The 24,814-nt window shown below is 38.9% G+C and overlaps 9 non-coding genes across 9 annotated transcripts; all 9 read right to left on the reverse strand.

Moving 5' to 3' along the window:
- Positions 1–2,825: 2,825 nt before the first annotated feature.
- LOC133949203 (U2 spliceosomal RNA) lies at positions 2,826–3,016 on the reverse strand. The gene has a single exon (XR_009920127.1). It is a non-coding gene; the product is annotated as a U2 spliceosomal RNA (small nuclear RNA).
- A 1,374-nt stretch (positions 3,017–4,390) lies between these two features.
- LOC133949220 (U2 spliceosomal RNA) lies at positions 4,391–4,575 on the reverse strand. Its single transcript, XR_009920143.1, has one exon. It is a non-coding gene; the product is annotated as a U2 spliceosomal RNA (small nuclear RNA).
- A 5,763-nt stretch (positions 4,576–10,338) lies between these two features.
- Positions 10,339–10,529, reverse strand: LOC133949204 (U2 spliceosomal RNA). Its single transcript, XR_009920128.1, has one exon. It is a non-coding gene; the product is annotated as a U2 spliceosomal RNA (small nuclear RNA).
- Positions 10,530–11,903: 1,374 nt separating this feature from the next.
- LOC133949205 (U2 spliceosomal RNA) lies at positions 11,904–12,094 on the reverse strand. The gene has a single exon (XR_009920129.1). It is a non-coding gene; the product is annotated as a U2 spliceosomal RNA (small nuclear RNA).
- Positions 12,095–13,469: 1,375 nt separating this feature from the next.
- Positions 13,470–13,659, reverse strand: LOC133949216 (U2 spliceosomal RNA). Its single transcript, XR_009920139.1, has one exon. It is a non-coding gene; the product is annotated as a U2 spliceosomal RNA (small nuclear RNA).
- A 1,375-nt stretch (positions 13,660–15,034) lies between these two features.
- Positions 15,035–15,225, reverse strand: LOC133949206 (U2 spliceosomal RNA). Its single transcript, XR_009920130.1, has one exon. It is a non-coding gene; the product is annotated as a U2 spliceosomal RNA (small nuclear RNA).
- A 1,374-nt stretch (positions 15,226–16,599) lies between these two features.
- Positions 16,600–16,783, reverse strand: LOC133949218 (U2 spliceosomal RNA). The gene has a single exon (XR_009920141.1). It is a non-coding gene; the product is annotated as a U2 spliceosomal RNA (small nuclear RNA).
- Positions 16,784–22,546: 5,763 nt separating this feature from the next.
- Positions 22,547–22,737, reverse strand: LOC133949207 (U2 spliceosomal RNA). Its single transcript, XR_009920131.1, has one exon. It is a non-coding gene; the product is annotated as a U2 spliceosomal RNA (small nuclear RNA).
- Positions 22,738–24,111: 1,374 nt separating this feature from the next.
- Positions 24,112–24,302, reverse strand: LOC133949208 (U2 spliceosomal RNA). Its single transcript, XR_009920132.1, has one exon. It is a non-coding gene; the product is annotated as a U2 spliceosomal RNA (small nuclear RNA).
- Positions 24,303–24,814: the final 512 nt, after the last annotated feature.

The following is a 24,814-nucleotide window of genomic DNA, read 5'->3' on the forward strand; positions in this document are numbered from 1 at the left end:
CTATTTGACCATGTGAAGCCAAGATCGTCTGGTTAGCTTTTTTATATGAATCCACCAAATTATACTTTGTAACAATATTTATTAAACTGGCCTCGGCCTTGCTGCCCTCACTTTGGGAATTGAAGTCTCCTCCAATTACCACATGGCGGTTGGTCATGAAAGCAGTGTCCAGACTAAGAAAAAGCTCCCTTCTCTCCTTTGGAGAAGAGTGGGCATATATGTTAATAACTCTTAACCCCTTTCCCTTCCAGTCAATATCTGTTACCAAAACCCTCCCCTGTACCACTGAAAAACTGCCAACCACTTGGACTTCATTATTCCCACATAGTGTTCCCACCCCAGATGAATGGACCCCCCCAATGCTCCACCTAGATTCACCTTTGGTCCACTCTTTTGAGAATAGGTTCACGTCGTCTTCATTTTTCAAGTGGACCTCTTGCAAAAGGCATAAAGAAAAGCTGATTGAACATAAATGAGAAAAGACCACTTCCCTTTTGGCCTTGTTCCTCAAACCTGTAACATTTATGGAAACTATATGTAATGAGGACATTCTGGTAAATGAGGAATGAGACAAAAAACAAAACAAACAAACAAACCATCAAAGACGAGACACTGTGTTTTCTCTAATTTTCAACTTCACAGTCAAATTCAATGCCTTCCCTATGTGTCTTTTCCTCGGGCACCGCGTGCCCTGAGTTGGGGGTATTACCCTCTGGAAGCAATGAGCATTGCTCTGAAACCAAATCCCTGTCAGAGTTGTTCGGAGCCAGGGACTCCACCAGGACACACCCGGACGGGGGCATGCTGCCGTCAGAGTCTGTCACCTCAGTCTGCACTGGAATTTGTCCATGTTCTCCACCCTCCAGCCCATCCACCCTGGCAGCAGCCTTCAAATCCTGATCGCTGTTCACCTGCAGCCCCTCCATCTCCCCTTCCTCCTGCGACTCCTCCACAACCTCAGAAAGAACACTGAACACGCTATCCACTCCCAGGGGCACAGCGCTTGTCTCGATCCTCCTTTTTTTCCCCTTGCCTCCCCTGCTTTCCACTGTGGTCCACTCAGGAACAGGTTGGCTCTCCTCTGAGGTTGTAGTCTCCTCCCCCTTCTTCTTCTCTGGGGGAGGTGCTCGTTCAGGTGGATCAACCACATTTGCCTCAATCTCATTGTCACCAAACATTTGATCAATTACCTCGTTAATTGCTCTCAGGGAGGAGGCATCAGGATCTTCGCACATTGGTCGCCTTACAATGCTTGCATAGGAGGAGCGGACCTCAGGGCAGTGCTTAAATAAATGTCCTTCAGACCCACAAAGATTGCATTTTCTGGAACGGTCACAAGTCCCCATTTTGTGTCCTAGACCCTTGCAATTTCTGCACCTCACCTGCTTGCAGGATTCTGCCGTGTGACCAAAGTCTGTGCATTTTCTGCAGTAAATAGGCTGGCCCGAGTAGTACAGATATCCTCTATTTGTGCCTATGGTGAAGGAGGCAGGGGGGTGGTGGTAGCCATCGTGACCATCTGGGTCATCCTTCAGCCGCACACGACATTGTCTTTTTCCAGTCCAAACGTCAAGAGAGTCCCTGATTTCCCTCATGCTCGAAATCACTGTCACATGCTTAGAAAGGAAGTATCTGGTTGCTTCTTCAGTTACCCAGGGATTATACTTATGAATTGTGAAAACCCGCTCACCAGTTCGGCAAAGGCTTTGAATCTGGTACTCCCTCAGTGGTCCATCAGCCAAACGATCAGCCAACCTTTTCGTTTCCTCCATCTTGGTGAGATTATAGAACGTAACATCAAAAAAACGGTCGGTGGCATTTCTCTGCAAGCAGAGGAGGTCATCTATCTTGAGGGACAAGGCTCCAAAAAGAATATTAACTCCAAATTCTCTCCTATCCAAAAAAACTTCAGTACTCTTCCAAATGAATCTCAAAGTATTTTTCAGCACGGGAAGTCCCTGCTGTGAAACCGTTGCTGACGTCATTATGACAATCCACGTCCGCAAACCCTTCTCACCTGGCTAGATCTTAGCCAAAAGGCCGAGAAGCGATGGCACTTACTTATGGCACTTTGTAGTTTTGCTTTATCTTGAAGAAATTGTACTTTCTTGATTCTTTTCGTCCCTGGTATGTACCCTCGGGTTTGAATGCACTTATTGTAAGTCGCTTTGGATAAAAGCGTCAGCTAAATGAAATGTAATGTAACGTAATGTAACTAATTCCCCCAAAATCCCGTCACAAAACCTTCCCAAAAAAAGTATTAAGGCTTTACCATAAATGTGAAACACCTTTTCACAAAAGTAATGCACTATACTATGCTATTAGGATATTATACCCATTGATATATACATATATATTTTTTCATATATCTAAATTACAATTGCAATTTTACTTCTAACATTCTTATTGTATACTTAATCTGCCATGATACTTCCAGAATATCTAAATGTCTTTGTGCAACTATCATGTAAGCACTTTACAGATATATTTTCTGTCTTTAGTGAGGGCTGTTTATTATGTATATCTAGTCTGTATTTGTATTAAATTGCCTATTCTATATTCTTACATGTGATCTTAGTGTGTCTTTAAGTTGCAAACAGAAAAAGGTAGTGGCTCAGCAAGCTTCTATTTATATTCCCTTTGACCTGTCAATAAATTGATGTTAATAAAATATATTGGTAAAGCACTTCTTATACATTAACGCAGCATAAAATGGTCAAATATACCGCCAAATAACAAACAGCTAATGAATGACTTTAAGTAGAAACTTGTGAGTTGAACTTCAGGCATTGATGTATATTGTTGCTTAGTTTTAGACAAAGTTAGGGGGGTGCACCGTTCCTGGAGGTACTGCAATACCAGGTCGATGCGTGGAGTGGACGGAGCAAGCCCCTATTCCATCTCCCAGTTCCAAAAATCAATTTAATATATGGTCCCCGGGTAGGGGACGTATCAGATATTAAACTGATAAGAACAGATACTACACTTGATCTTAGCCAAAAGGCCGAGAAGCGATACCAAACAAGTGACTGAGGAATCAAACCGCTTCTCCTCCCAGTCCCCTTCACTCAGAGGTCTGAAAACACGTTCTAAACACAGTCCGTCAAACTGGAACAAAATAGGTCACTGAATCACTGGGAATCCAAACATCTGACAAGTGAAACAAATACAGAAAAAAGTGTTTCATGCAAAGGCTGACAAAGATTGTTCACGTTATTTCATTTGGTAGATTTTCCCATCATGCAATTCCACATTTACATACGAAAGGCTGAATAAAATCGTCTCTGTTATCTAATTTAACTCCGAAAAAACACAGCGCTCAGTGGTCAGTTCAAGTGAATTAAAACTGATTCAGACTGAGACAAAAGTGGTTTGACCCACATCTGGAATTTAAAAAAAATTACTAAAACCTTCAAACCACATTTTTCAGCTGTTACCTGAGTTCTCCTTTCAACCTGGCTCCTAAATGGTGGAATGAGCTCCCCATTGACATCCGGACATCAGAAAGTTTACACATCTTCCGCCGAAAACTAAAAACATACCTCTTCCGACTTTACCTTGAATAAAAAAAAAAAACTAACAACTTTTTGAAACTAACACTTTAGTAGTACTTAAATGGCACTTACTTATGGCACTTTGTAGTTTTGCTTTATCTTGAAGAAATTGTACTTTCTTGATTCTTTTCGTCCCTGGTATGTACCCTCGGGTTTGAATGCACTTATTGTAAGTCGCTTTGGATAAAAGCGTCAGCTAAATGAAATGTAATGTAACGTAATGTAACTAATTCCCCCAAAATCCCGTCACAAAACCTTCCCAAAAAAAGTATTAAGGCTTTACCATAAATGTGAAACACCTTTTCACAAAAGTAATGCACTATACTATGCTATTAGGATATTATACCCATTGATATATACATATATATTTTTTCATATATCTAAATTACAATTGCAATTTTACTTCTAACATTCTTATTGTATACTTAATCTGCCATGATACTTCCAGAATATCTAAATGTCTTTGTGCAACTATCATGTAAGCACTTTACAGATATATTTTCTGTCTTTAGTGAGGGCTGTTTATTATGTATATCTAGTCTGTATTTGTATTAAATTGCCTATTCTATATTCTTACATGTGATCTTAGTGTGTCTTTAAGTTGCAAACAGAAAAAGGTAGTGGCTCAGCAAGCTTCTATTTATATTCCCTTTGACCTGTCAATAAATTGATGTTAATAAAATATATTGGTAAAGCACTTCTTATACATTAACGCAGCATAAAATGGTCAAATATACCGCCAAATAACAAACAGCTAATGAATGACTTTAAGTAGAAACTTGTGAGTTGAACTTCAGGCATTGATGTATATTGTTGCTTAGTTTTAGACAAAGTTAGGGGGGTGCACCGTTCCTGGAGGTACTGCAATACCAGGTCGATGCGTGGAGTGGACGGAGCAAGCCCCTATTCCATCTCCCAGTTCCAAAAATCAATTTAATATATGGTCCCCGGGTAGGGGACGTATCAGATATTAAACTGATAAGAACAGATTTTTTTTTTTTTTTTTTTTTTTTTGGAATATTTTTTTATTTAATTCACTCATGAGCGGTACAATACTTTACATTACAAAGATCATCATCTCTCCACACCTTAAGACCTCCAGAATTCTATCGGACTAAAAGAAAATAAGAGGAGGTACAATAAAAGACTCTTTCATGAGTTCAGTCTACAGATTGTCAAAAATAATTTTCCATCGATCTTTAATTGAGTCGATGCCCCATTTGCTCGCCTCCAATTTAAGTTTTCGCCGCATAATGTCTTCAATACTGTGTGTAGTGTTTTCTATCGACCACTTTTCCGTCTCATTTATTATACTACCTCTTACCTCCCATAACTTAGCCTTCACAATTGATGTAAGTTCTAAGGCTTTGCACACACCTTTGTCCCCCTCTAAACTAAAATCCATGAACAGAACTTTTTCCCAGTTCACCTCTTTTAGAAAACCGAATCTTTGGCCCAATTTCTTCCACAATTGTTTTGCAAAGGGACATTCAAATAATGCATGTTCCACGGTTTCTACCCCATTGCATCCACGTCTTGGGCATATCCTATTTAATGTTAAATCATGATTAAATAGAGTATTCCTCACAGGTAATTTCCTATGAAGCACCAACCAATTAAAATCTCTTAATCTGTTTTCTAGACTCTTGCATTGGGTTCTTCTCCACACGTCACTATGAACATGCAAACCATCTTTAGGGTCAAACTTAGCAATCAACGTTTCATACAGCTTTTTGTGATTAACTACTGAATCTCTTTTCCAACACTCCTTGTATTTCTTTGCCCAACTTATCATTTTTTTATAATGATCTGGCATGACCTCTGCTTTCGGAAAACTGTTTTCCCATTTCGCCACAAGAGGTCTCAGATGGATAGAGAGCCAGAATTTAATCAATGGTTGGCATTTGTGTTCAGGTGGGTTTAACATTATTCTACATGTATTTGAAAAAAACAAAACTTTGAACTTCAAACCTAAATTTGGCATGTCCCTACCACCTCTTTCGACCGGCTGATACATTGTAGCTCTTTTAATGTATTCATACCCTCCCCATATGAACTGAAACAGAGATTTTTGAAGTTTTAAACAAACTAAAGCCGGCATGGGGAAAATATAAGCCACATGAAGTAATGTCGGCAATAAATCAGATTTAATAACCAAAATCTTACCACTAATGGACAGCCTTCTTAATTTCCACATATTTAGTTTTTTCAGCACTTTTCCCAATTTTGTCTCCCAATTAGTTTCTCCATCATTGTTATTTCCAAAGGATATTCCCAGTAAAGTCATTGGCCCCGCACACAGAGAGAACCCTAAAGGGTTATCAACTCTGTCCTTCCACTTTCCAAAGTATTTGATTTGGGATTTTCCTGTATTGACTCTAGAACCAGAAGCAACTGAGAATGTGTCGATGACCTGCATAGCTTCGCGCAGACAGAAATCATCTTTTAAATACAGTACAGTGTCATCTGCATACTGGGATATGGTCAAGGATTCACCACCAGGCAGCTGTATACCCTTGATGTTAACATTTTTCCTGATTGCACATGCCAGCGTTTCAATGAATAGCACATACAAGGGGGCTGATGCTGGACATCCCTGTCTGACCCCTCTGGTTTGTTTAAAGAATTCACCAAGGTTGCCATTAACATTAACACTGCTTCCGACTTCTGTGTATAAAATCCTCAACCAACTCCTGAATCTAGCACCGAAGCCAAATTTCTTTAGTGTCATAAACAAAAAATTGTGATCAACTCTGTCAAAGGCTTTTTCCTGGTCAAGACTGAGGACAATTAGTGGTATATTTCTGTCCTGAGAATAAGATAGTATATCTCTATGCATTTGTAAATTCCAGTTTAGTTGCCTGCCAGGTACTGCACATGTCTGATCTGAGCCGATGATTAAGGGTAGAGCTGACACCAAACGGTTTGTCAAAACCTTACTAAAAATCTTATAATCTGTACAAAGCATTGTTAGAGGCCTGTAGTTTGATATTTTGTTGACATCACCTTTTTTAAACAGCAGGGATATCACCCCTTTTCTCATGGATTCCCCCATAATCCCAGATGTACATATATAAGTGAACAACTCTAACAGCCATGACCCAATGTCTTCCCAAAATATTATATAAAATTCTTTTGTGATCCCATCTATTCCTGGCACCTTGCCCTTTTTCAAAGACATGGTTGCCCTCAGGATTTCTTCTAAAGTAAAATCTTTATCTAGCTCTGTTCTCAGATCTTCAGGTATGAATCTGTCTATATTGTCTAACAATGTTGCACCTTTCATGTAGTCAACCTTTTCTGCTTTAAAAAACATAGAAAAATGATTAGAGATAACTTGAGCAATCCCATCAGGATCGTTAATCTCCTCACCTGTTTCATTTAAAACGGAAACTATGCTCCTCCTCTTTGCCTGTGCTTTGGACTGTCTAAAGAAGTAGGGGGAACACTTTTCGTCACTCTCCCACTTCTCTCTAAGACACCGGAATTTATAGGCCTCTGCTCTGTTGTGAAAAAATAACCTCTGTTTATCTTGCAAATGTTTCAGCAAGTCCTTATCAATTTGTCCACCTGCATTTCTCTGTTCCATTAATTTATTTATGGCTTTTTGCAGTCGGTAGTATAATTTAAATTCCTCTTTCCTTGATTCTTTTGAGTAATTCTGTGTGTAGTATCTAATACGCAGCTTTGTGCTTTCCCACCATTCACAGACATTTTCATAAAATACTCTCATATGAAAGCAATCTTTTAGAAAACACTTTAATGCTACCCTAAACTGCTGGAGCTCTAGAATATTGTTGTTTAATTTCCAATACCCTTTACCATTTTTGATCATCATTGAGGTTAGTTTTACTGAGAGCATGTTGTGATCTGTGTAAAAAACTGGTGATACTTTCGCCCCTGTCACCTGAAATTCTACCGGACAAAATATATAGTCTATCCTACTCTTCGCCCCTCTACTATTTGACCATGTGAAGCCAAGATCGTCTGGTTAGCTTTTTTATATGAATCCACCAAATTATACTTTGTAACAATATTTATTAAACTGGCCTCGGCCTTGCTGCCCTCACTTTGGGAATTGAAGTCTCCTCCAATTACCACATGGCGGTTGGTCATGAAAGCAGTGTCCAGACTAAGAAAAAGCTCCCTTCTCTCCTTTGGAGAAGAGTGGGCATATATGTTAATAACTCTTAACCCCTTTCCCTTCCAGTCAATATCTGTTACCAAAACCCTCCCCTGTACCACTGAAAAACTGCCAACCACTTGGACTTCATTATTCCCACATAGTGTTCCCACCCCAGATGAATGGACCCCCCCAATGCTCCACCTAGATTCACCTTTGGTCCACTCTTTTGAGAATAGGTTCACGTCGTCTTCATTTTTCAAGTGGACCTCTTGCAAAAGGCATAAAGAAAAGCTGATTGAACATAAATGAGAAAAGACCACTTCCCTTTTGGCCTTGTTCCTCAAACCTGTAACATTTATGGAAACTATATGTAATGAGGACATTCTGGTAAATGAGGAATGAGACAAAAAACAAAACAAACAAACAAACCATCAAAGACGAGACACTGTGTTTTCTCTAATTTTCAACTTCACAGTCAAATTCAATGCCTTCCCTATGTGTCTTTTCCTCGGGCACCGCGTGCCCTGAGTTGGGGGTATTACCCTCTGGAAGCAATGAGCATTGCTCTGAAACCAAATCCCTGTCAGAGTTGTTCGGAGCCAGGGACTCCACCAGGACACACCCGGACGGGGGCATGCTGCCGTCAGAGTCTGTCACCTCAGTCTGCACTGGAATTTGTCCATGTTCTCCACCCTCCAGCCCATCCACCCTGGCAGCAGCCTTCAAATCCTGATCGCTGTTCACCTGCAGCCCCTCCATCTCCCCTTCCTCCTGCGACTCCTCCACAACCTCAGAAAGAACACTGAACACGCTATCCACTCCCAGGGGCACAGCGCTTGTCTCGATCCTCCTTTTTTTCCCCTTGCCTCCCCTGCTTTCCACTGTGGTCCACTCAGGAACAGGTTGGCTCTCCTCTGAGGTTGTAGTCTCCTCCCCCTTCTTCTTCTCTGGGGGAGGTGCTCGTTCAGGTGGATCAACCACATTTGCCTCAATCTCATTGTCACCAAACATTTGATCAATTACCTCGTTAATTGCTCTCAGGGAGGAGGCATCAGGATCTTCGCACATTGGTCGCCTTACAATGCTTGCATAGGAGGAGCGGACCTCAGGGCAGTGCTTAAATAAATGTCCTTCAGACCCACAAAGATTGCATTTTCTGGAACGGTCACAAGTCCCCATTTTGTGTCCTAGACCCTTGCAATTTCTGCACCTCACCTGCTTGCAGGATTCTGCCGTGTGACCAAAGTCTGTGCATTTTCTGCAGTAAATAGGCTGGCCCGAGTAGTACAGATATCCTCTATTTGTGCCTATGGTGAAGGAGGCAGGGGGGTGGTGGTAGCCATCGTGACCATCTGGGTCATCCTTCAGCCGCACACGACATTGTCTTTTTCCAGTCCAAACGTCAAGAGAGTCCCTGATTTCCCTCATGCTCGAAATCACTGTCACATGCTTAGAAAGGAAGTATCTGGTTGCTTCTTCAGTTACCCAGGGATTATACTTATGAATTGTGAAAACCCGCTCACCAGTTCGGCAAAGGCTTTGAATCTGGTACTCCCTCAGTGGTCCATCAGCCAAACGATCAGCCAACCTTTTCGTTTCCTCCATCTTGGTGAGATTATAGAACGTAACATCAAAAAAACGGTCGGTGGCATTTCTCTGCAAGCAGAGGAGGTCATCTATCTTGAGGGACAAGGCTCCAAAAAGAATATTAACTCCAAATTCTCTCCTATCCAAAAAAACTTCAGTACTCTTCCAAATGAATCTCAAAGTATTTTTCAGCACGGGAAGTCCCTGCTGTGAAACCGTTGCTGACGTCATTATGACAATCCACGTCCGCAAACCCTTCTCACCTGGCTAGATCTTAGCCAAAAGGCCGAGAAGCGATGGCACTTACTTATGGCACTTTGTAGTTTTGCTTTATCTTGAAGAAATTGTACTTTCTTGATTCTTTTCGTCCCTGGTATGTACCCTCGGGTTTGAATGCACTTATTGTAAGTCGCTTTGGATAAAAGCGTCAGCTAAATGAAATGTAATGTAACGTAATGTAACTAATTCCCCCAAAATCCCGTCACAAAACCTTCCCAAAAAAAGTATTAAGGCTTTACCATAAATGTGAAACACCTTTTCACAAAAGTAATGCACTATACTATGCTATTAGGATATTATACCCATTGATATATACATATATATTTTTTCATATATCTAAATTACAATTGCAATTTTACTTCTAACATTCTTATTGTATACTTAATCTGCCATGATACTTCCAGAATATCTAAATGTCTTTGTGCAACTATCATGTAAGCACTTTACAGATATATTTTCTGTCTTTAGTGAGGGCTGTTTATTATGTATATCTAGTCTGTATTTGTATTAAATTGCCTATTCTATATTCTTACATGTGATCTTAGTGTGTCTTTAAGTTGCAAACAGAAAAAGGTAGTGGCTCAGCAAGCTTCTATTTATATTCCCTTTGACCTGTCAATAAATTGATGTTAATAAAATATATTGGTAAAGCACTTCTTATACATTAACGCAGCATAAAATGGTCAAATATACCGCCAAATAACAAACAGCTAATGAATGACTTTAAGTAGAAACTTGTGAGTTGAACTTCAGGCATTGATGTATATTGTTGCTTAGTTTTAGACAAAGTTAGGGGGGTGCACCGTTCCTGGAGGTACTGCAATACCAGGTCGATGCGTGGAGTGGACGGAGCAAGCCCCTATTCCATCTCCCAGTTCCAAAAATCAATTTAATATATGGTCCCCGGGTAGGGGACGTATCAGATATTAAACTGATAAGAACAGATACTACACTTGATCTTAGCCAAAAGGCCGAGAAGCGATACCAAACAAGTGACTGAGGAATCAAACCGCTTCTCCTCCCAGTCCCCTTCACTCAGAGGTCTGAAAACACGTTCTAAACACAGTCCGTCAAACTGGAACAAAATAGGTCACTGAATCACTGGGAATCCAAACATCTGACAAGTGAAACAAATACAGAAAAAAGTGTTTCATGCAAAGGCTGACAAAGATTGTTCACGTTATTTCATTTGGTAGATTTTCCCATCATGCAATTCCACATTTACATACGAAAGGCTGAATAAAATCGTCTCTGTTATCTAATTTAACTCCGAAAAAACACAGCGCTCAGTGGTCAGTTCAAGTGAATTAAAACTGATTCAGACTGAGACAAAAGTGGTTTGACCCACATCTGGAATTTAAAAAAAATTACTAAAACCTTCAAACCACATTTTTCAGCTGTTACCTGAGTTCTCCTTTCAACCTGGCTCCTAAATGGTGGAATGAGCTCCCCATTGACATCCGGACATCAGAAAGTTTACACATCTTCCGCCGAAAACTAAAAACATACCTCTTCCGACTTTACCTTGAATAAAAAAAAAAAACTAACAACTTTTTGAAACTAACACTTTAGTAGTACTTAAATGGCACTTACTTATGGCACTTTGTAGTTTTGCTTTATCTTGAAGAAATTGTACTTTCTTGATTCTTTTCGTCCCTGGTATGTACCCTCGGGTTTGAATGCACTTATTGTAAGTCGCTTTGGATAAAAGCGTCAGCTAAATGAAATGTAATGTAACGTAATGTAACTAATTCCCCCAAAATCCCGTCACAAAACCTTCCCAAAAAAAGTATTAAGGATTTACCATAAATGTGAAACACCTTTTCACAAAAGTAATGCACTATACTATGCTATTAGGATATTATACCCATTGATATATACATATATATTTTTTCATATATCTAAATTACAATTGCAATTTTACTTCTAACATTCTTATTGTGTACTTAATCTGCCATGATACTTCCAGAATATCTAAATGTCTTTGTGCAACTATCATGTAAGCACTTTACAGATATATTTTCTGTCTTTAGTGAGGGCTGTTTATTATGTATATCTAGTCTGTATTTGTATTAAATTGCCTATTCTATATTCTTACATGTGATCTTAGTGTGTCTTTAAGTTGCAAACAGAAAAAGGTAGTGGCTCAGCAAGCTTCTATTTATATTCCCTTTGACCTGTCAATAAATTGATGTTAATAAAATATATTGGTAAAGCACTTCTTATACATTAACGCAGCATAAAATGGTCAAATATACCGCCAAATAACAAACAGCTAATGAATGACTTTAAGTAGAAACTTGTGAGTTGAACTTCAGGCATTGATGTATATTGTTGCTTAGTTTTAGACAAAGTTAGGGGGGTGCACCGTTCCTGGAGGTACTGCAATACCAGGTCGATGCGTGGAGTGGACGGAGCAAGCCCCTATTCCATCTCCCAGTTCCAAAAATCAATTTAATATATGGTCCCCGGGTAGGGGACGTATCAGATATTAAACTGATAAGAACAGATACTACACTTGATCTTAGCCAAAAGGCCGAGAAGCGATACCAAACAAGTGACTGAGGAATCAAACCGCTTCTCCTCCCAGTCCCCTTCACTCAGAGGTCTGAAAACACGTTCTAAACACAGTCCGTCAAACTGGAACAAAATAGGTCACTGAATCACTGGGAATCCAAACATCTGACAAGTGAAACAAATACAGAAAAAAGTGTTTCATGCAAAGGCTGACAAAGATTGTTCACGTTATTTCATTTGGTAGATTTTCCCATCATGCAATTCCACATTTACATACGAAAGGCTGAATAAAATCGTCTCTGTTATCTAATTTAACTCCGAAAAAACACAGCGCTCAGTGGTCAGTTCAAGTGAATTAAAACTGATTCAGACTGAGACAAAAGTGGTTTGACCCACATCTGGAATTTAAAAAAAATTACTAAAACCTTCAAACCACATTTTTCAGCTGTTACCTGAGTTCTCCTTTCAACCTGGCTCCTAAATGGTGGAATGAGCTCCCCATTGACATCCGGACATCAGAAAGTTTACACATCTTCCGCCGAAAACTAAAAACATACCTCTTCCGACTTTACCTTGAATAAAAAAAAAAAAACTAACAACTTTTTGAAACTAACACTTTAGTAGTACTTAAATGGCACTTACTTATGGCACTTTGTAGTTTTGCTTTATCTTGAAGAAATTGTACTTTCTTGATTCTTTTCGTCCCTGGTATGTACCCTCGGGTTTGAATGCACTTATTGTAAGTCGCTTTGGATAAAAGCGTCAGCTAAATGAAATGTAATGTAACGTAATGTAACTAATTCCCCCAAAATCCCGTCACAAAACCTTCCCAAAAAAAGTATTAAGGCTTTACCATAAATGTGAAACACCTTTTCACAAAAGTAATGCACTATACTATGCTATTAGGATATTATACCCATTGATATATACATATATATTTTTTCATATATCTAAATTACAATTGCAATTTTACTTCTAACATTCTTATTGTATACTTAATCTGCCATGATACTTCCAGAATATCTAAATGTCTTTGTGCAACTATCATGTAAGCACTTTACAGATATATTTTCTGTCTTTAGTGAGGGCTGTTTATTATGTATATCTAGTCTGTATTTGTATTAAATTGCCTATTCTATATTCTTACATGTGATCTTAGTGTGTCTTTAAGTTGCAAACAGAAAAAGGTAGTGGCTCAGCAAGCTTCTATTTATATTCCCTTTGACCTGTCAATAAATTGATGTTAATAAAATATATTGGTAAAGCACTTCTTATACATTAACGCAGCATAAAATGGTCAAATATACCGCCAAATAACAAACAGCTAATGAATGACTTTAAGTAGAAACTTGTGAGTTGAACTTCAGGCATTGATGTATATTGTTGCTTAGTTTTAGACAAAGTTAGGGGGGTGCACCGTTCCTGGAGGTACTGCAATACCAGGTCGATGCGTGGAGTGGACGGAGCAAGCCCCTATTCCATCCCCTGTTCCAAAAATCAATTTAATATATGGTCCCCGGGTAGGGGACGTATCAGATATTAAACTGATAAGAACAGATACTACACTTGATCTTAGCCAAAAGGCCGAGAAGCGATACCAAACAAGTGACTGAGGAATCAAACCGCTTCTCCTCCCAGTCCCCTTCACTCAGAGGTCTGAAAACACGTTCTAAACACAGTCCGTCAAACTGGAACAAAATAGGTCACTGAATCACTGGGAATCCAAACATCTGACAAGTGAAACAAATACAGAAAAAAGTGTTTCATGCAAAGGCTGACAAAGATTGTTCACGTTATTTCATTTGGTAGATTTTCCCATCATGCAATTCCACATTTACATACGAAAGGCTGAATAAAATCGTCTCTGTTATCTAATTTAACTCCGAAAAAACACAGCGCTCAGTGGTCAGTTCAAGTGAATTAAAACTGATTCAGACTGAGACAAAAGTGGTTTGACCCACATCTGGAATTTAAAAAAAATTACTAAAACCTTCAAACCACATTTTTCAGCTGTTACCTGAGTTCTCCTTTCAACCTGGCTCCTAAATGGTGGAATGAGCTCCCCATTGACATCCGGACATCAGAAAGTTTACACATCTTCCGCCGAAAACTAAAAACATACCTCTTCCGACTTTACCTTGAATAAAAAAAAAAAAACTAACAACTTTTTGAAACTAACACTTTAGTAGTACTTAAATGGCACTTACTTATGGCACTTTGTAGTTTTGCTTTATCTTGAAGAAATTGTACTTTCTTGATTCTTTTCGTCCCTGGTATGTACCCTCGGGTTTGAATGCACTTATTGTAAGTCGCTTTGGATAAAAGCGTCAGCTAAATGAAATGTAATGTAACGTAATGTAACTAATTCCCCCAAAATCCCGTCACAAAACCTTCCCAAAAAAAGTATTAAGACTTTACCATAAATGTGAAACACCTTTTCACAAAAGTAATGCACTATACTATGCTATTAGGATATTATACCCATTGATATATACATATATATTTTTTCATATATCTAAATTACAATTGCAATTTTACTTCTAACATTCTTATTGTATACTTAATCTGCCATGATACTTCCAGAATATCTAAATGTCTTTGTGCAACTATCATGTAAGCACTTTACAGATATATTTTCTGTCTTTAGTGAGGGCTGTTTATTATGTATATCTAGTCTGTATTTGTATTAAATTGCCTATTCTATATTCTTACATGTGATCTTAGTGTGTCTTTAAGTTGCAAACAGAAAAAGGTAGTGGCTCAGCAAGCTTCTATTTATATTCCCTTTGACCTGTCAATAAATTGATGTTAATAAAATATATTGGTAAAGCACTTCTTATACATTAACGCAGCATAAAATGGTCAAATATACCGCCAAATAACAAACAGCTAATGAATGACTTTAAGTAGAAACTTGTGAGTTGAACTTCAGGCATTGATGTATATTGTTGCTTAGTTTTAGACAAAGTTAGGGGGGTGCACCGTTCCTGGAGGTACTGCAATACCAGGTCGATGCGTGGAGTGGACGGAGCAAGCCCCTATTCCATCTCCCAGTTCCAAAAATCAATTTAATATATGGTCCCCGGGTAGGGGACGTATCAGATATTAAACTGATAAGAACAGATACTACACTTGATCTTAGCCAAAAGGCCGAGAAGCGATACCAAACAAGTGACTGAGGAATCAAACCGCTTCTCCTCCCAGTCCCCTTCACTCAGAGGTCTGAAAACACGTTCTAAACACAGTCCGTCAAACTGGAACAAAATAGGTCACTGAATCACTGGGAATCCAAACATCTGACAAGTGAAACAAATACAGAAAAAAGTGTTTCATGCAAAGGCTGACAAAGATTGTTCACGTTATTTCATTTGGTAGATTTTCCCATCATGCAATTCCACATTTACATACGAAAGGCTGAATAAAATCGTCTCTGTTATCTAATTTAACTCCGAAAAAACACAGCGCTCAGTGGTCAGTTCAAGTGAATTAAAACTGATTCAGACTGAGACAAAAGTGGTTTGACCCACATCTGGAATTTAAAAAAAATTACTAAAACCTTCAAACCACATTTTTCAGCTGTTACCTGAGTTCTCCTTTCAACCTGGCTCCTAAATGGTGGAATGAGCTCCCCATTGACATCCGGACATCAGAAAGTTTACACATCTTCCGCCGAAAACTAAAAACATACCTCTTCCGACTTTACCTTGAATAAAAAAAAAAAACTAACAACTTTTTGAAACTAACACTTTAGTAGTACTTAAATGGCACTTACTTATGGCACTTTGTAGTTTTGCTTTATCTTGAAGAAATTGTACTTACTTGATTCTTTTCGTCCCTGGTATGTACCCTCGGGTTTGAATGCACTTATTGTAAGTCGCTTTGGATAAAAGCGTCAGCTCATTGAAATGTAATGTAACGTAATGTAACTAATTCCCCCAAAATCCCGTCACAAAACCTTCCCAAAAAAAGTATTAAGGCTTTACCATAAATGTGAAACACCTTTTCACAAAAGTAATGCACTATACTATGCTATTAGGATATTATACCCATTGATATATACATATATATTTTTTCATATATCTAAATTACAATTGCAATTTTACTTCTAACATTCTTATTGTATACTTAATCTGCCATGATACTTCCAGAATATCTAAATGTCTTTGTGCAACTATCATGTAAGCACTTTACAGATATATTTTCTGTCTTTAGTGAGGGCTGTTTATTATGTATATCTAGTCTGTATTTGTATTAAATTGCCTATTCTATATTCTTACATGTGATCTTAGTGTGTCTTTAAGTTGCAAACAGAAAAAGGTAGTGGCTCAGCAAGCTTCTATTTATATTCCCTTTGACCTGTCAATAAATTGATGTTAATAAAATATATTGGTAAAGCACTTCTTATACATTAACGCAGCATAAAATGGTCAAATATACCGCCAAATAACAAACAGCTAATGAATGACTTTAAGTAGAAACTTGTGAGTTGAACTTCAGGCATTGATGTATATTGTTGCTTAGTTTTAGACAAAGTTAGGGGGGTGCACCGTTCCTGGAGGTACTGCAATACCAGGTCGATGCGTGGAGTGGACGGAGCAAGCCCCTATTCCATCTCCCAGTTCCAAAAATCAATTTAATATATGGTCCCCGGGTAGGGGACGTATCAGATATTAAACTGATAAGAACAGATTTTTTTTTTTTTTTTTTTTTTTTGGAATATTTTTTTATTTAATTCACTCATGAGCGGTACAATACTTTACATTACAAAGATCATCATCTCTCCACACCTTAAGACCTCCAGAATTCTATCGGACTAAAAGAAAATAAGAGGAGGTACAATAAAAGACTCTTTCATGAGTTCAGTCTACAGATTGTCAAAAATAATTTTCCATCGATCTTTAATTGAGTCGATGCCCCATTTGCTCGCCTCCAATTTAAGTTTTCGCCGCATAATGTCTTCAATACTGTGTGTAGTGTTTTCTATCGACCACTTTTCCGTCTCATTTATTATACTACCTCTTACCTCCCATAACTTAGCCTTCACAATTGATGTAAGTTCTAAGGCTTTGCACACACCTTTGTCCCCCTCTAAACTAAAATCCATGAACAGAACTTTTTCCCAGTTCACCTCTTTTAGAAAACCGAATCTTTGGCCCAATTTCTTCCACAATTGTTTTGCAAAGGGACATTCAAATAATGCATGTTCCACGGTTTCTACCCCATTGCATCCACGTCTTGGGCATATCCTATTTAATGTTAAATCATGATTAAATAGAGTATTCCTCACAGGTAATTTCCTATGAAGCACCAACCAATTAAAATCTCTTAATCTGTTTTCTAGACTCTTGCATTGGGTTCTTCTCCACACGTCACTATGAACATGCAAACCATCTTTAGGGTCAAACTTAGCAATCAACGTTTCATACAGCTTTTTGTGATTAACTACTGAATCTCTTTTCCAACACTCCTTGTATTTCTTTGCCCAACTTATCATTTTTTTATAATGATCTGGCATGACCTCTGCTTTCGGAAAACTGTTTTCCCATTTCGCCACAAGAGGTCTCAGATGGATAGAGAGCCAGAATTTAATCAATGGTTGGCATTTGTGTTCAGGTGGGTTTAACATTATTCTACATGTATTTGAAAAAAACAAAACTTTGAACTTCAAACCTAAATTTGGCATGTCCCTACCACCTCTTTCGACCGGCTGATACATTGTAGCTCTTTTAATGTATTCATACCCTCCCCATATGAACTGAAACAGAGATTTTTGAAGTTTTAAACAAACTAAAGCCGGCATGGGGAAAATATAAGCCACATGAAGTAATGTCGGCAATAAATCAGATTTAATAACCAAAATCTTACCACTAATGGACAGCCTTCTTAATTTCCACATATTTAGTTTTTTCAGCACTTTTCCCAATTTTGTCTCCCAATTAGTTTCTCCATCATTGTTATTTCCAAAGGATATTCCCAGTAAAGTCATTGGCCCCGCACACAGAGAGAACCCTAAAGGGTTATCAACTCTGTCCTTCCACTTTCCAAAGTATTTGATTTGGGATTTTCCTGTATTGACTCTAGAACCAGAAGCAACTGAGAATGTGTCGATGACCTGCATAGCTTCGCGCAGACAGAAATCATCTTTTAAATACAGTACAGTGTCATCTGCATACTGGGATATGGTCAAGGATTCACCACCAGGCAGCTGTATACCCTTGATGTTAACATTTTTCCTGATTGCACATGCCAGCGTTTCAATGAATAGCACATACAAGGGGGCTGATGCTGGACATCCCTGTCTGACCCCTCTGGTTTGTTTAAAGAATTCACCAAGGTTGCCATTAACATTAACACTGCTTCCGACTTCTGTGTATAAAATCCTCAACCAACTCCTGAATCTAGCACCGAAGCCAAATTTCTTTAGTGTCCTAAACAAAAAATTGTGATCAACTCTGTCAAAGGCTTTTTCCTGGTCAAGACTGAGGACAATTAGTGGTATATTTCTGTCCTGAGAATAAGATAGTATATCTCTATGCATTTGTAAATTCCAGTTTAGTTGCCTGCCAGGTACTGCACATGTCTGATCTGAGCCGATGATTAAGGGTAGAGCTGACACCAAACGGTTTGTCAAAACCTTACTAAAAATCTTATAATCTGTACAAAGCATTGTTAGAGGCCTGTAGTTTGATATTTTGTTGACATCACCTTTTTTAAACAGCAGGGATATCACCCCTTTTCTCATGGATTCCCCCATAATCCCAGATGTACATATATAAGTGAACAACTCTAACAGCCATGACCCAATGTCTTCCCAAAATATTATATAAAATTCTTTTGTGATCCCATCTATTCCTGGCACCTTGCCCTTTTTCAAAGACATGGTTGCCCTCAGGATTTCTTCTAAAGTAAAATCTTTATCTAGCTCTGTTCTCAGATCTTCAGGTATGAATCTGTCTATATTGTCTAACAATGTTGCACCTTTCATGTAGTCAACCTTTTCTGCTTTAAAAAACATAGAAAAATGATTAGAGATAACTTGAGCAATCCCATCAGGATCGTTAATCTCCTCACCTGTTTCATTTAAAACGGAAACTATGCTCCTCCTCTTTGCCTGTGCTTTGGACTGTCTAAAGAAGTAGGGGGAACACTTTTCGTCACTCTCCCACTTCTCTCTAAGACACCGGAATTTATAGGCCTCTGCTCTGTTGTGAAAAAATAACCTCTGTTTATCTTGCAAATGTTTCAGCAAGTCCTTATCAATTTGTCCACCTGCATTTCTCTGTTCCATTAATTTATTTATGGCTTTTTGCAGTCGGTAGTATAATTTAAATTCCTCTTTCCTTGATTCTTTTGAGTAATTCTGTGTGTAGTATCTAATACGCAGCTTTGTGCTTTCCCACCATTCACAGACATTTTCATAAAATACTCTCATATGAAAGCAATCTTTTAGAAAACACTTTAATGCTACCCTAAACTGCTGGAGCTCTAGAATATTGTTGTTTAATTTCCAATACCCTTTACCATTTTTGATCATCATTGAGGTTAGTTTTACTGAGAGCATGTTGTGATCTGTGTAAAAAACTGGTGATACTTTCGCCCCTGTCACCTGAAATTCTACCGGACAAAATATATAGTCTATCCTACTCTTCGCCCCTCTACTATTTGACCATGTGAAGCCAAGATCGTCTGGTTAGCTTTTTTATATGAATCCACCAAATTATACTTTGTAACAATATTTATTAAACTGGCCTCGGCCTTGCTGCCCTCACTTTGGGAATTGAAGTCTCCTCCAATTACCACATGGCGGTTGGTCATGAAAGCAGTGTCCAGACTAAGAAAAAGCTCCCTTCTCTCCTTTGGAGAAGAGTGGGCATATATGTTAATAACTCTTAACCCCTTTCCCTTCCAGTCAATATCTGTTACCAAAACCCTCCCCTGTACCACTGAAAAACTGCCAACCACTTGGACTTCATTATTCCCACATAGTGTTCCCACCCCAGATGAATGGACCCCCCCAATGCTCCACCTAGATTCACCTTTGGTCCACTCTTTTGAGAATAGGTTCACGTCGTCTTCATTTTTCAAGTGGACCTCTTGCAAAAGGCATAAAGAAAAGCTGATTGAACATAAATGAGAAAAGACCACTTCCCTTTTGGCCTTGTTCCTCAAACCTGTAACATTTATGGAAACTATATGTAATGAGGACATTCTGGTAAATGAGGAATGAGACAAAAAACAAAACAAACAAACAAACCATCAAAGACGAGACACTGTGTTTTCTCTAATTTTCAACTTCACAGTCAAATTCAATGCCTTCCCTATGTGTCTTTTCCTCGGGCACCGCGTGCCCTGAGTTGGGGGTATTACCCTCTGGAAGCAATGAGCATTGCTCTGAAACCAAATCCCTGTCAGAGTTGTTCGGAGCCAGGGACTCCACCAGGACACACCCGGACGGGGGCATGCTGCCGTCAGAGTCTGTCACCTCAGTCTGCACTGGAATTTGTCCATGTTCTCCACCCTCCAGCCCATCCACCCTGGCAGCAGCCTTCACATCCTGATCGCTGTTCACCTGCAGCCCCTCCATCTCCCCTTCCTCCTGCGACTCCTCCACAACCTCAGAAAGAACACTGAACACGCTATCCACTCCCAGGGGCACAGCGCTTGTCTCGATCCTCCTTTTTTTCCCCTTGCCTCCCCTGCTTTCCACTGTGGTCCACTCAGGAACAGGTTGGCTCTCCTCTGAGGTTGTAGTCTCCTCCCCCTTCTTCTTCTCTGGGGGAGGTGCTCGTTCAGGTGGATCAACCACATTTGCCTCAATCTCATTGTCACCAAACATTTGATCAATTACCTCGTTAATTGCTCTCAGGGAGGAGGCATCAGGATCTTCGCACATTGGTCGCCTTACAATGCTTGCATAGGAGGAGCGGACCTCAGGGCAGTGCTTAAATAAATGTCCTTCAGACCCACAAAGATTGCATTTTCTGGAACGGTCACAAGTCCCCATTTTGTGTCCTAGACCCTTGCAATTTCTGCACCTCACCTGCTTGCAGGATTCTGCCGTGTGACCAAAGTCTGTGCATTTTCTGCAGTAAATAGGCTGGCCCGAGTAGTACAGATATCCTCTATTTGTGCCTATGGTGAAGGAGGCAGGGGGGTGGTGGTAGCCATCGTGACCATCTGGGTCATCCTTCAGCCGCACACGACATTGTCTTTTTCCAGTCCAAACGTCAAGAGAGTCCCTGATTTCCCTCATGCTCGAAATCACTGTCACATGCTTAGAAAGGAAGTATCTGGTTGCTTCTTCAGTTACCCAGGGATTATACTTATGAATTGTGAAAACCCGCTCACCAGTTCGGCAAAGGCTTTGAATCTGGTACTCCCTCAGTGGTCCATCAGCCAAACGATCAGCCAACCTTTTCGTTTCCTCCATCTTGGTGAGATTATAGAACGTAACATCAAAAAAACGGTCGGTGGCATTTCTCTGCAAGCAGAGGAGGTCATCTATCTTGAGGGACAAGGCTCCAAAAAGAATATTAACTCCAAATTCTCTCCTATCCAAAAAAACTTCAGTACTCTTCCAAATGAATCTCAAAGTATTTTTCAGCACGGGAAGTCCCTGCTGTGAAACCGTTGCTGACGTCATTATGACAATCCACGTCCGCAAACCCTTCTCACCTGGCTAGATCTTAGCCAAAAGGCCGAGAAGCGATGGCACTTACTTATGGCACTTTGTAGTTTTGCTTTATCTTGAAGAAATTGTACTTTCTTGATTCTTTTCGTCCCTGGTATGTACCCTCGGGTTTGAATGCACTTATTGTAAGTCGCTTTGGATAAAAGCGTCAGCTAAATGAAATGTAATGTAACGTAATGTAACTAATTCCCCCAAAATCCCGTCACAAAACCTTCCCAAAAAAAGTATTAAGGCTTTACCATAAATGTGAAACACCTTTTCACAAAAGTAATGCACTATACTATGCTATTAGGATATTATACCCATTGATATATACATATATATTTTTTCATATATCTAAATTACAATTGCAATTTTACTTCTAACATTCTTATTGTATACTTAATCTGCCATGATACTTCCAGAATATCTAAATGTCTTTGTGCAACTATCATGTAAGCACTTTACAGATATATTTTCTGTCTTTAGTGAGGGCTGTTTATTATGTATATCTAGTCTGTATTTGTATTAAATTGCCTATTCTATATTCTTACATGTGATCTTAGTGTGTCTTTAAGTTGCAAACAGAAAAAGGTAGTGGCTCAGCAAGCTTCTATTTATATTCCCTTTGACCTGTCAATAAATTGATGTTAATAAAATATATTGGTAAAGCACTTCTTATACATTAACGCAGCATAAAATGGTCAAATATACCGCCAAATAACAAACAGCTAATGAATGACTTTAAGTAGAAACTTGTGAGTTGAACTTCAGGCATTGATGTATATTGTTGCTTAGTTTTAGACAAAGTTAGGGGGGTGCACCGTTCCTGGAGGTACTGCAATACCAGGTCGATGCGTGGAGTGGACGGAGCAAGCCCCTATTCCATCTCCCAGTTCCAAAAATCAATTTAATATATGGTCCCCGGGTAGGGGACGTATCAGATATTAAACTGATAAGAACAGATACTACACTTGATCTTAGCCAAAAGGCCGAGAAGCGATACCAAACAAGTGACTGAGGAATCAAACCGCTTCTCCTCCCAGTCCCCTTCACTCAGAGGTCTGAAAACACGTTCTAAACACAGTCCGTCAAACTGGAACAAAATAGGTCACTGAATCACTGGGAATCCAAACATCTGACAAGTGAAACAAATACAGAAAAAAGTGTTTCATGCAAAGGCTGACAAAGATTGTTCACGTTATTTCATTTGGTAGATTTTCCCATCATGCAATTCCACATTTACATACGAAAGGCTGAATAAAATCGTCTCTGTTATCTAATTTAACTCCGAAAAAACACAGCGCTCAGTGGTCAGTTCAAGTGAATTAAAACTGATTCAGACTGAGACAAAAGTGGTTTGACCCACATCTGGAATTTAAAAAAAATTACTAAAACCTTCAAACCACATTTTTCAGCTGTTACCTGAGTTCTCCTTTCAACCTGGCTCCTAAATGGTGGAATGAGCTCCCCATTGACATCCGGACATCAGAAAGTTTACACATCTTCCGCCGAAAACTAAAAACATACCTCTTCCGACTTTACCTTGAATAAAAAAAAAAAACTAACAACTTTTTGAAACTAACACTTTAGTAGTACTTAAATGGCACTTACTTATGGCACTTTGTAGTTTTGCTTTATCTTGAAGAAATTGTACTTTCTTGATTCTTTTCGTCCCTGGTATGTACCCTCGGGTTTGAATGCACTTATTGTAAGTCGCTTTGGATAAAAGCGTCAGCTAAATGAAATGTAATGTAACGTAATGTAACTAATTCCCCCAAAATCCCGTCACAAAACCTTCCCAAAAAAAGTATTAAGGATTTACCATAAATGTGAAACACCTTTTCACAAAAGTAATGCACTATACTATGCTATTAGGATATTATACCCATTGATATATACATATATATTTTTTCATATATCTAAATTACAATTGCAATTTTACTTCTAACATTCTTATTGTGTACTTAATCTGCCATGATACTTCCAGAATATCTAAATGTCTTTGTGCAACTATCATGTAAGCACTTTACAGATATATTTTCTGTCTTTAGTGAGGGCTGTTTATTATGTATATCTAGTCTGTATTTGTATTAAATTGCCTATTCTATATTCTTACATGTGATCTTAGTGTGTCTTTAAGTTGCAAACAGAAAAAGGTAGTGGCTCAGCAAGCTTCTATTTATATTCCCTTTGACCTGTCAATAAATTGATGTTAATAAAATATATTGGTAAAGCACTTCTTATACATTAACGCAGCATAAAATGGTCAAATATACCGCCAAATAACAAACAGCTAATGAATGACTTTAAGTAGAAACTTGTGAGTTGAACTTCAGGCATTGATGTATATTGTTGCTTAGTTTTAGACAAAGTTAGGGGGGTGCACCGTTCCTGGAGGTACTGCAATACCAGGTCGATGCGTGGAGTGGACGGAGCAAGCCCCTATTCCATCTCCCAGTTCCAAAAATCAATTTAATATATGGTCCCCGGGTAGGGGACGTATCAGATATTAAACTGATAAGAACAGATACTACACTTGATCTTAGCCAAAAGGCCGAGAAGCGATACCAAACAAGTGACTGAGGAATCAAACCGCTTCTCCTCCCAGTCCCCTTCACTCAGAGGTCTGAAAACACGTTCTAAACACAGTCCGTCAAACTGGAACAAAATAGGTCACTGAATCACTGGGAATCCAAACATCTGACAAGTGAAACAAATACAGAAAAAAGTGTTTCATGCAAAGGCTGACAAAGATTGTTCACGTTATTTCATTTGGTAGATTTTCCCATCATGCAATTCCACATTTACATACGAAAGGCTGAATAAAATCGTCTCTGTTATCTAATTTAACTCCGAAAAAACACAGCGCTCAGTGGTCAGTTCAAGTGAATTAAAACTGATTCAGACTGAGACAAAAGTGGTTTGACCCACATCTGGAATTTAAAAAAAATTACTAAAACCTTCAAACCACATTTTTCAGCTGTTACCTGAGTTCTCCTTTCAACCTGGCTCCTAAATGGTGGAATGAGCTCCCCATTGACATCCGGACATCAGAAAGTTTACACATCTTCCGCCGAA

The sequence above is a fragment of the Platichthys flesus genome, chromosome 23 (assembly GCF_949316205.1).
Source record: "Platichthys flesus chromosome 23, fPlaFle2.1, whole genome shotgun sequence".
In the NCBI taxonomy this organism is placed as follows: domain Eukaryota; kingdom Metazoa; phylum Chordata; class Actinopteri; order Pleuronectiformes; family Pleuronectidae; genus Platichthys; species Platichthys flesus.